Source organism: Mustela nivalis, assembly GCF_964662115.1.
Source record: "Mustela nivalis genome assembly, contig: HAP1_SCAFFOLD_39, whole genome shotgun sequence".
Classification (NCBI taxonomy): Eukaryota; Metazoa; Chordata; class Mammalia; order Carnivora; family Mustelidae; genus Mustela; species Mustela nivalis.
Genome location: NW_028136550.1, coordinates 168,013 through 177,346, shown reverse-complemented (window position 1 = coordinate 177,346; position 9,334 = coordinate 168,013).

Genomic DNA, 9,334 nt, shown 5'->3' with positions numbered 1-9,334 from the left:
GTCTCTGGATTTTGTATCAGCGATGGCACAATCTACAGACCTGAATCGAGATCTCGTGCATCTGAAGTCAGGGCGAGGATCAGATGATCGCTCAAGTTGGTGTTTCTGTCCCTGATGGCCCCTTCAAGAAGGGGGGGGCATCACGAGGCCATGGGGGTTTTCCCACGATGAGTGTTTGAAGCTCCAAACTGCAAAGTGTCTTCTGCAGGACAATTGAGACCTGTTGTTTGGCTCCAGGCCAATGATTCTGAGCAGGGTTCTAAGGATGCATGGCTGGGTAGCCCACCTCGCATTCCAATTGTCTCCTAGACTCAAGACAAATTAGATCTGCTGGATCTGGGGGAGCAACCGAGGAGGCTGAGTTGAAATGGACTCTCCTATGGATGGGTCCTAATGTGCTTTTGTGTCTATGGAGACCTTGGAATGAAGCGGTGGCACTGGGGTCCTGAAGGGTTCTCCTGAACGGAGGCTTTGACACAGCTCCAACGTGCAAGTTTCCCATGGGTAGATGAGATGTTTTCTGATGGGTGAGTCAAGAAACAGCCATATGCTGGTTTTGAAATCCAGGCCTCTGAGGAGAGATGTCTGGAAACCAAAGCAATAGATATGATTAGTGCCTAGGGGCCTGTTCTTTCCTTTTTACCTCTGGGGACATCTGTCTATGGGTCTGAGTACAGGTAGGTGCTCAGATGGGCTCAGATTGCCCCTGTTTTACCTGGGAAGCCACCACAAATGAGATGGATCAGGGCCTTTGAGGTTTATCCTATTAGAAGGGATGTTGCCATTGGAATGGGCACACACAATTCCCTTGGAGAGGGCAAGTACAGTCCTCAGGTTCGGCTCCAGGGGCCTGAGCCTGTAGGTTGTGTAGGATAGGGCTGTTTGGACAGTTGTCTGAAAACACAAACTTGGCTTATGTTTCAGGTCATAGGTATGGCAGGACTTAAACTACAGACCATGAGGAGAACTTTTCGGGATTTGAGAAAAGGGCCAGTGTGAGGCTCTTGCTCAAGTTTTTGTCTCTGGATATCGTGTCACTCATGGTCGTGAAATTTCTGGGTGACTTCATGGGGAATGGACGAGTCTTACTCCCTGGTGGTTTGGACCAGTCCAATGCGTTTGGGGTCACTCTGTGGGATGGAAGAAGTCCGTTTTTTTTTTTTTTGATGTTGTTTTCTTTTTACCCTCAGGTGTCTCACCTAATGAGGGATTCCTGAGTAGAGCCCTGGGGGGGGTGACTGGACATTCAGAAATCTGGTTAAAAATTGGCGCCTAGGGACATATCAAGCCCATTATGACATCTAATGGTCCAGTCACTGAGAGGACTTACTAGAGGACAGGACTCATGCTGAGGGTCACAATGCGTGTTTATGCCCTTGTCGCACTCAAGATTGGGCGGGGCCTCAGGGTGAATGCTGGTTTCTCCTACACTGAACGTTGGACGACGTGCCAACCACAAGGTTTCTTACAGTGTGTAAGGAGGTGTTCTGATTTCTGCATCACACTCACCCCTGGACAGTTATTGGAGATAATGTCTCGGTTCTGAGGCCTGAAAACTGAGGTAGGGAAGAGATGATGACCTAAGGCCATGGCGGGTCTTATGTGCTCAGTGTGCGGTCTGCTTTCCGGGTCTTGGTCGGGAGGTCCGGGCTCAGGTTTTGTCCGACAGTGCATTAAGGCCCAGGTTAGAATATATACTTCGGGTAAAGTCCAGTGCTGTGGAGGTTTATCCTCATTGAAGGTGCCTGGGCAGCTCATGAGGCAATAATTTTTTTCTAGAGGGCAGGCAGAGTGCTGCATTGTGGGTCCGGAATTGCCAAACATGAGGGCTTCGGGGCCAGGAGTGTGAGGACGGAAGTCTGAAAAGACAAGCTAGACTTGGGTTTCAGGGCGAGGGCACGGCAAGTACCCCTGCAGATCTGAACCAATACTCATGCATCTGAATCAGGGGGAGGATCAGACGTTGCCTCAGGTTGGAGTTTCTGTGCATGAGGGCCGTTTCATGAAAGGAGTGGAATCTCGAGGCCATTGAGGTTTTCCCACGTTGGGAGTTGTGGGATGCCCCCTTCAAGGATTCCTTCTGCGGGACAATTGAGACCTGTTGGACAGCTCCAGGACATCCCATATGGAATGACTCCAGAGCACCGCTCGAGGATGGATGCCTGGAAGCCAGCTTCGCATTCCAATTGTCTCCTAGCAACAAGACAGTTTAGATCTGATGGCTCTGCGGGAGCAACCGGGGTGGCGGAGTTGAAATGGACTTTCCTGAGGATGGGTCCTAATGTGTTTTTGTGTCCATGAGGGCCTTGGAATGGGGCGGTGGCACCGCGACCCTGAAGTACTGTTCTATGCTTTGGACATGGCTCCCATGCACAGGATTCCTTGTGGAGACGAGATGACTTCTGCTGAGTGCCTCAGCAAAACCCCTATGCTCGTATTGGAATCAGGCTTTTGAGGAGACATGCCTGTAAACCAAGGCAATGGATCCTATTATGGCCTACGGGCCTGTCTGGTTCAATCTTCTCCTCTAGGGACATCCATTTATGGTATGAGTGGAGGTCGATTATCAGCTGGTGTCAGACAGCCCTTGTTTGTTCCGGGCGACCTACACTATTGGGATGGCCTCAGGGACTTTGGAGGTTTCTCCTAATTTGTAGGATTTTGGACAATGGAATGGGCAGAATTCCCATGGATTGGTAGGCACAGTCCTAATGTGTGGCTCCAGGGGCCCCAGCCTGGAGGGTGTGTGGCCCAGGACTTGAGGACAGAAGTCTGAAAACACAAACTCAGCTTAGGAAGGGGACGTAGGTATGGCAGGCCCGATCTACAAACCATGAGAAGAACTCTTCAGGATATGAAGAAAGTGCGAGTCTGAGGCGCTTGCTCAGGTTTTTGTCTCTGGATTTTGTATCAGCGATGGCACAATCTACAGACCTGAATCGAGATCTCGTGCATCTGAAGTCAGGGCGAGGATCAGACGATCGCTCAAGTTGGTGTTTCTGTCCCTGATGGCCCCTTCACGAAGGGGGGGCATCACGAGGTCATGGGGGTTTTCCCACCATGAGTGTTAGAAGCTCCAAACTGCAAAGTGTCTTCTGCAGGACAATTGAGACCTGCTGTTTGGCTCCAGGCCAATGATTCTGAGCAGGGTTCTAAGGATGCATGGCTGGGTAGCCCACCTCGCATTCCAATTGTCTCCTAGCAACAAGACAGGTTAGATCTGCTGGATCTGGGGGAGCAACCGAGGAGGCTGAGTTGAAATGGACTCTCCTATGGATGGGTCCTAATGTGCTTTTGTGTCGATGGAGACCTTGGAATGAAGCGGTGGCACTGGGGCCCTGAAATGTTCTCCTAAACAGATGCTTTGACACAGCTCCAACGTGCAAGTTTCTCATGTGTAGATGAGATGTTTTCTGATGGGTGAGTCAAGAAACAGCCATATGCTGGTTTTGAAATCCAGGCCTCTGAGGAGAGATGTCTGGAAACCAAAGCAATGGATATGATTAGTGCCTAGGGGCCTGTTCTTTCCTTTTTACCTCTGGGGACATCTGTCTATGGGTCTGAGTACAGGTAGGTGCTCAGATGGGCTCAGATTGCCCCTGTTTTACCTGGGAAGTTACCACTAATGAGATGGATCAGGGACTTTGGAGGTTTATCGTATTAGAAGGGATGTGGCCATTGGAATGGGCACATACAATTCCCTTGGAGAGGGCAAGTACAGTCCTCAGGTTTGGCTCCAGGGGCCTGAGCCTATAGGTTGTGTAGGCTAGGGTTGTTTGGACAGTTGTCTGAAAACACAAACTTGGCTTATGTTTCAGGTCATAGGTATGGCAGGACTTATCTACAGACCATGAGGAGAACTTTTCGGGATTTGAGAAAAGGGCGAGTGTGAGGCTCTTGCTCAAGTTTTTGTCTCTGGATATCGTGTCACTCATGGTCGTGAAATTTCTGGGTGACTTCATGGGAAATGGACGAGTCTTACTCCCTGGTGGTTTGGACCAGGCTAAAGCGTTTGGGGTCACTCTGTGGGATGGAAGAGGTCCGTTTTTTTTTTTTTTTTGGTGCTGTTTTCTTTTTACCCTCAGGTGTCTCACCTAATGAGGGATTCCTGAGTAGCGCCCTTGGGGGGGGTGACTGGACATTCAGAAATCTGGTTAAATATTGGCGCCTAGGGACATATCAAGCCCATTATGACATCTAATGGTCCAGTCACTGAGAGGACTTACTAGAGGACAGTACTCATGCTGAGGGTCACAATGCGTGTTTATGCCCTTGTCGCACTCAGGATTGGGCGGGGCCTCAGGGTGAATGCTGGTTTCTCCTACACTGAACGTTGGACGACGTGCCAACCACAAGGTTTCTTACAGTGTGTAAGGAGGTGTTCTGATTTCTGCATCACACTCACCCCTGGGCAGTGATTGGAGATAATGTCTCGGTTCTGAGGCCTGAAAACTGAGGTAGGGAAGAGATGAGGACCTAAGGCCATGGCGGGTCTTATGTGCTCAGTGTGCTCTGTGCTTTCCGGGTGTTGGTCAGGAGGTCCGGGCTCAGGTTGTGTCCGACAGTGCATTAGTGCCCAGGTTAGACTATATAATTTGTGTGAAGTCGTGTGCTGTGGAGGTTTATCATCATTGAAGGTGCCTATACAGCTCATGATGCAATAATTTTTTTCTAGGGGGCAGGCAGAGTGCTGCATTGTGGGTCCGGAATTGCCAAACTTGGGGGCTTCGGGGCCAGGAGTGTGAGGACGGAATTCTGAGAAGACAAGCAAGACTTGGGTTTCAGGGCGAGGGCACGGCAGGTACCCCCTGCAGATCTGAACCAATACTCATGAATCTGAAGTCAGGGCCAGGATCAGACGTTGGCTCAGGTTGGAGTTTCCGTGTATGACGGCCGCTTCATGAAGGGAGTGGAATCTCGAGGCCATTGAGGATTTCCCACGTTGGGAGTTGTGGGATGCCCCCTTCAAGGATTCCTTTTGCGGGACAATTGAGACCTGTTGAACAGCTCCAGGACATCCCTTATGGAATGACTCCAGAGCACCGTTCGAGGATGGATGCCTGGGAAGCCCGCCTTGCACACCAATTGTCTACTAGCAATAAGACAGTTTAGATCTGATGGCTCTGCCGGAGCAACCGGGGTGGCTGTGTTGAAATGGACTTTCCTGAGGATGGGTCCTAATGTGTTTTTGTGTCCATGAGGGCCCTGGAATGGGGCGGTGGTACCGGGACCCTGAAGTACTCTCCTATGCTTTGGACATGGCTCCCATGCACAGGTTTCCTTGTGGAGATGAGATGAGTTCTGCTGGGTGCCTCAGCAAAACCCCTATGCTCGTATTGGAATCAAGCTTTTGAGGAGACATGCCTGTAAACCAAGGCAATGGATCCTATTATGGCCTAGGGTCCTGTCTGGTTCAATCTTCTCCTCTGGGGACATCCATGTATGGTATGAGTGGAGGTAGATTATCAGCTGGTGTCAGACAGCCCTTGTTTGGTCCGGGCGACCTACAAAATTGGGATGGCCTCAGGGATTTTGGAGGTTTCTCCTAATTTGTACGATTTTGGACAATGGAATGGGCAGAATTCCCATGGATTTGTAGGCACAGTCCTAATGTGTGGCTTCAGAGGCTCCAGCATGAGGGTGTGTGGCCCAGGACTTTGAGGACAGAAGTCTGAAAACACAAACTCAGCTTAGGTTTGGGGACGTAGGTATGGCAGGCCCGATCTACAAACCATGAGAAGAACTCTTCAGGATATGAAGAAAGTGCGAGTCTGAGGCTCTTGCTCAGGTTTTTGTCTCTGGATTTTGTATCAGCGATGGCACAATTTACAGACCTGAATCGAGATCTCGTGCATCTGAAGTCAGGGCGAGTATCAGACGATCGCTCAAGTTGGTGTTTCTGTCCCTGATGGCCCATTCACGAAGGGGGGGCATCACGAGGCCATGGGGGTTTTCCCACGATGGGTTTTGTGAGAATCTCCGAACTGCAAAGTGTCTTCTGCAGGACAATTGCGATCTGCTGTTTGGCTCCGCCAATGATTCTGAGCAGGGTTCTAAAGATGCATGGCTGGGTAGCCCACCTCGCATTCCAATTGTCTCCTAGACACAAGACAAGTTAGATCTGCTGGATCTGGGGGAGCAACTGAGGAGGCTGAGTTGAAATGGACTCTCCTATGGATGGGTCCTAATGTGCTTTTGTGTCTATGGTGACCTTGGAATGAAGCCGTGGCACTGGGGTCCTGAAGGGTTCTCCTAAACAGAGGCTTTGACACAGCTCCAAAGTGCAGGTTTCCCTTATGTAGATGAGATGTTTTCTGATCGGTGAGTCAAGAAACAGCCATATGCTGGTTTTGAAATCCAGGCCTCTGAGGAGAGATGCCTGTAAACCAAAGCAATGGATATGATTAGTGCCTAGGGGCCTGTTCTTTCCTTTTTACCTCTGGGGACATCTTTCTATGGGTCTGAGTACAGGTAGGTGCTCAGATGGGCTCACATTGCCCCTTTTTGACCTGGGAAGCCACCACTAATGAGATGAATCAGGGACTTTGGAGGTTTATCCTAATAGGATAGAAGGGATGTGGCCATTGGAATGGGCACACACAGTTCCCTTGGAGAGGGCAAGTACAGTCCTCAGGTTTGGCTCCAGGGGCCTGAGCCTATAGGTTGTGTAGGCCAGGGCTGTTTGGACAGTTGTCTGAAAGCACAAACTTGGCTTATGTTTCAGGTCATAGGTATGGCAGGACTTATCTACAGACCATGAGGAGAACTTTTCGGGATTTGAGAAAAGGGCGAGTGTGAGGCTCTTGCTCAAGTTTTTGTCTCTGGATATTGTGTCACTCATGGTCCTGAAATTTCTGGGTGACTTCATTGGAAATGGACGAGTCTTACTCCCTGGTGGTTTGGCCCATTCCAAATCATATGGGGTCACTCTGTGGGATGGGATGGATGAAGTCCGTTTTTTTTTTATGTTGTTTTCTTTTTAACCTCAGGTGTCCCACCAAATGAGGGATTCCAGAGTAGAGCCCTGAGGGGGGGGTGACTGGACAATCAGAAATCTGGTTAAAAATTGGGGCTTAGGGACATATCAAGCCCATTATGACATCTAATGGTCCAGTCACTGAGAGGACTTACTAGAGGACAGGACTCATGCTGAGGGTCACAATGCGTGTTTATGCCCTTGTCGCACTCAAGAATGGGCGGGGCCTCAGGGTGAATGCTGGTTTCTCCTACACTGAACGTTGGACAACGTGCCAACCACAAGGTTTCTTACAATGGGTAAGGTGGTGTTCTGATTTCTGCATCACACTCACCTCTGGGCAGTGAGGGGAAATAATGTCTCGGTTCTGAGGCCTGAAAACTGAGGTAAGGAAGAGATGATGACCTAAGGCCATGGCGGGTCTTATGTGCTCAGTGTGCGGTCTGGTCAGGTGGTCCGGGCTCAGGTTGTGTCAGACAGTGCATTAGTGCCCAGGTTAGACTATATAATTTGGGTAAAGTCGAGTGCTGTGGAGGTTTAACCTCATTGAATGTGCCTGGGCAGCTCTTGAGGCAATCATTTTTTTCTAGAGGGGAGGCAGAGTGCTGCATTGTGGGTCCGGAATTGCCAAACTTTTGGGCTTATATCAACGATGGCCGTGGAATGTTGGGAGGTTTCATGGGCCATGCACGAATCTTCCTCTCTGTGGATTTGGCCCGATCCCAATTGTTATTCGTCAATCTGTGGGATGGGAGGTATCCTTTCAGGTTTATTATCTCAGGTGTCTGAACAAAAGAGGAATTCCAAAGCAGAGCCCTGGGGAAGAGTGAAGGGAAAACCCAAAATATGGTTAAAAATTGGGGCCTAGAGGCAAGGCAGGCACAATAAGCTGTCTCTTCATCCAGCCGCTGAGAGGCCTTACTTGAGGCCTGGCTCAGGCTGCGGGTCACAGTGTGTCTTTGTGACCAATGTGGCACTCGAGCATGGGCGGTGCCTCATGGGCCAATCTGGTTTCAACTACACTGGAACTTGGACAACATGCCAATCACAAGGTCTCTTGCCATGGGGAAGGTGTTCTGATTTCTGCATCATTTTCAACCCTGGGCCGTGGTGGAGATAAGGTCTAGGTTCTGAAGCCTGAAAAATCAGAGTTGGGAAGAGATGACGATCTAAGGTGATGGCGCGTCTGATATGCTCAGTGTGCGGTCAACTGCCTGGGTTTTGGTCAGGAGGTTCTGGCTCAGGTTGTGTCAGACAGTGCACTAGTGCCCAAGTTAGACTATATAATTTGGGTACAGTCGAGTGCCCTGTAGGTTTATCTTCATATGAGGTGCCTGGGCACCTGATTGGCAAGATATTTTTTTTAGAGGGCAGGCAGAGTGCTGCATTGTGGGTCCGGAATTGCCAAAATGGAGGATTTCTGGGCCAGGAGTTTGAGGACAGAAGTCTGAGAACACAAGATAGACTTGGGCTTCAGGCCCAGGGCACGGTAGGTACCCCCTGCAGATCGGAAACAATATCTCAAGCATCTGAAGTCACGGCGAGGATCAGATGTTGGCTCAGGTTGGAGTTTCTGTGCATGACTGCCCCTTCAAGAAAGGAGCGGAAACTCAAGGCCATGGAGCTTTTCCCACGTTGGGTGTTGTGTGATGCCCCCTTCAAGGATTCCTTCTGCGGGACAATTGAGACCTGTTGGGCAGCTCCAGGACATCCCATATGGAATGACTCCAGAGCACCGTTCGAGGATGGATGCCCGGAAGCCCGCCTCTCATTCCAATTGTCTCCTAGCAACAATACAGTTGAGATCGGATGGCTCTGCGGGAGCAACCGGGGTGGCTGAGTTGAAATGGACTTTCCTGAGGATGGGGCCGAAAGTGTGTTTGTGTCCATGAGGGCCTTGGAATGGGGCGGTGGCACCGGGACCCTGAAGTATTCTCCTAAGTTTTTGACATAGCTCCCATGCACAAGTTTCCTTGTGAAGAGGAGATTTGTTCTGATGGGTGCCTCAGGAAAACCCTTATGCTGGTCTTGGAATCCAGGCCCTTGAGGAGACATGCCTGTAAACCAAAGCAATGGATCTGATTATTGCCTAGGATCCTGTCTGGTTCAATCTTCTTCTCTGGGGATATCCGTCTATGGAATGAGTGGAGGTAGATGCTCACCTGGTGTCAGACCACCCTTGTTTGTCCCTGGAGACCTACACTATTGGGATTGCCTCGGGGACTTTGGAGAGTTCTCCCAATTTGTAAGATTTTGGACAATGGAATGGGCAGAATTCCCATGGATTGGGTAGGCACAGTCCGAATGTGTGGCTCCAGGGGCCCCAGCCTGGAGGCTGTGTGGCCCAGGACTTTGAGG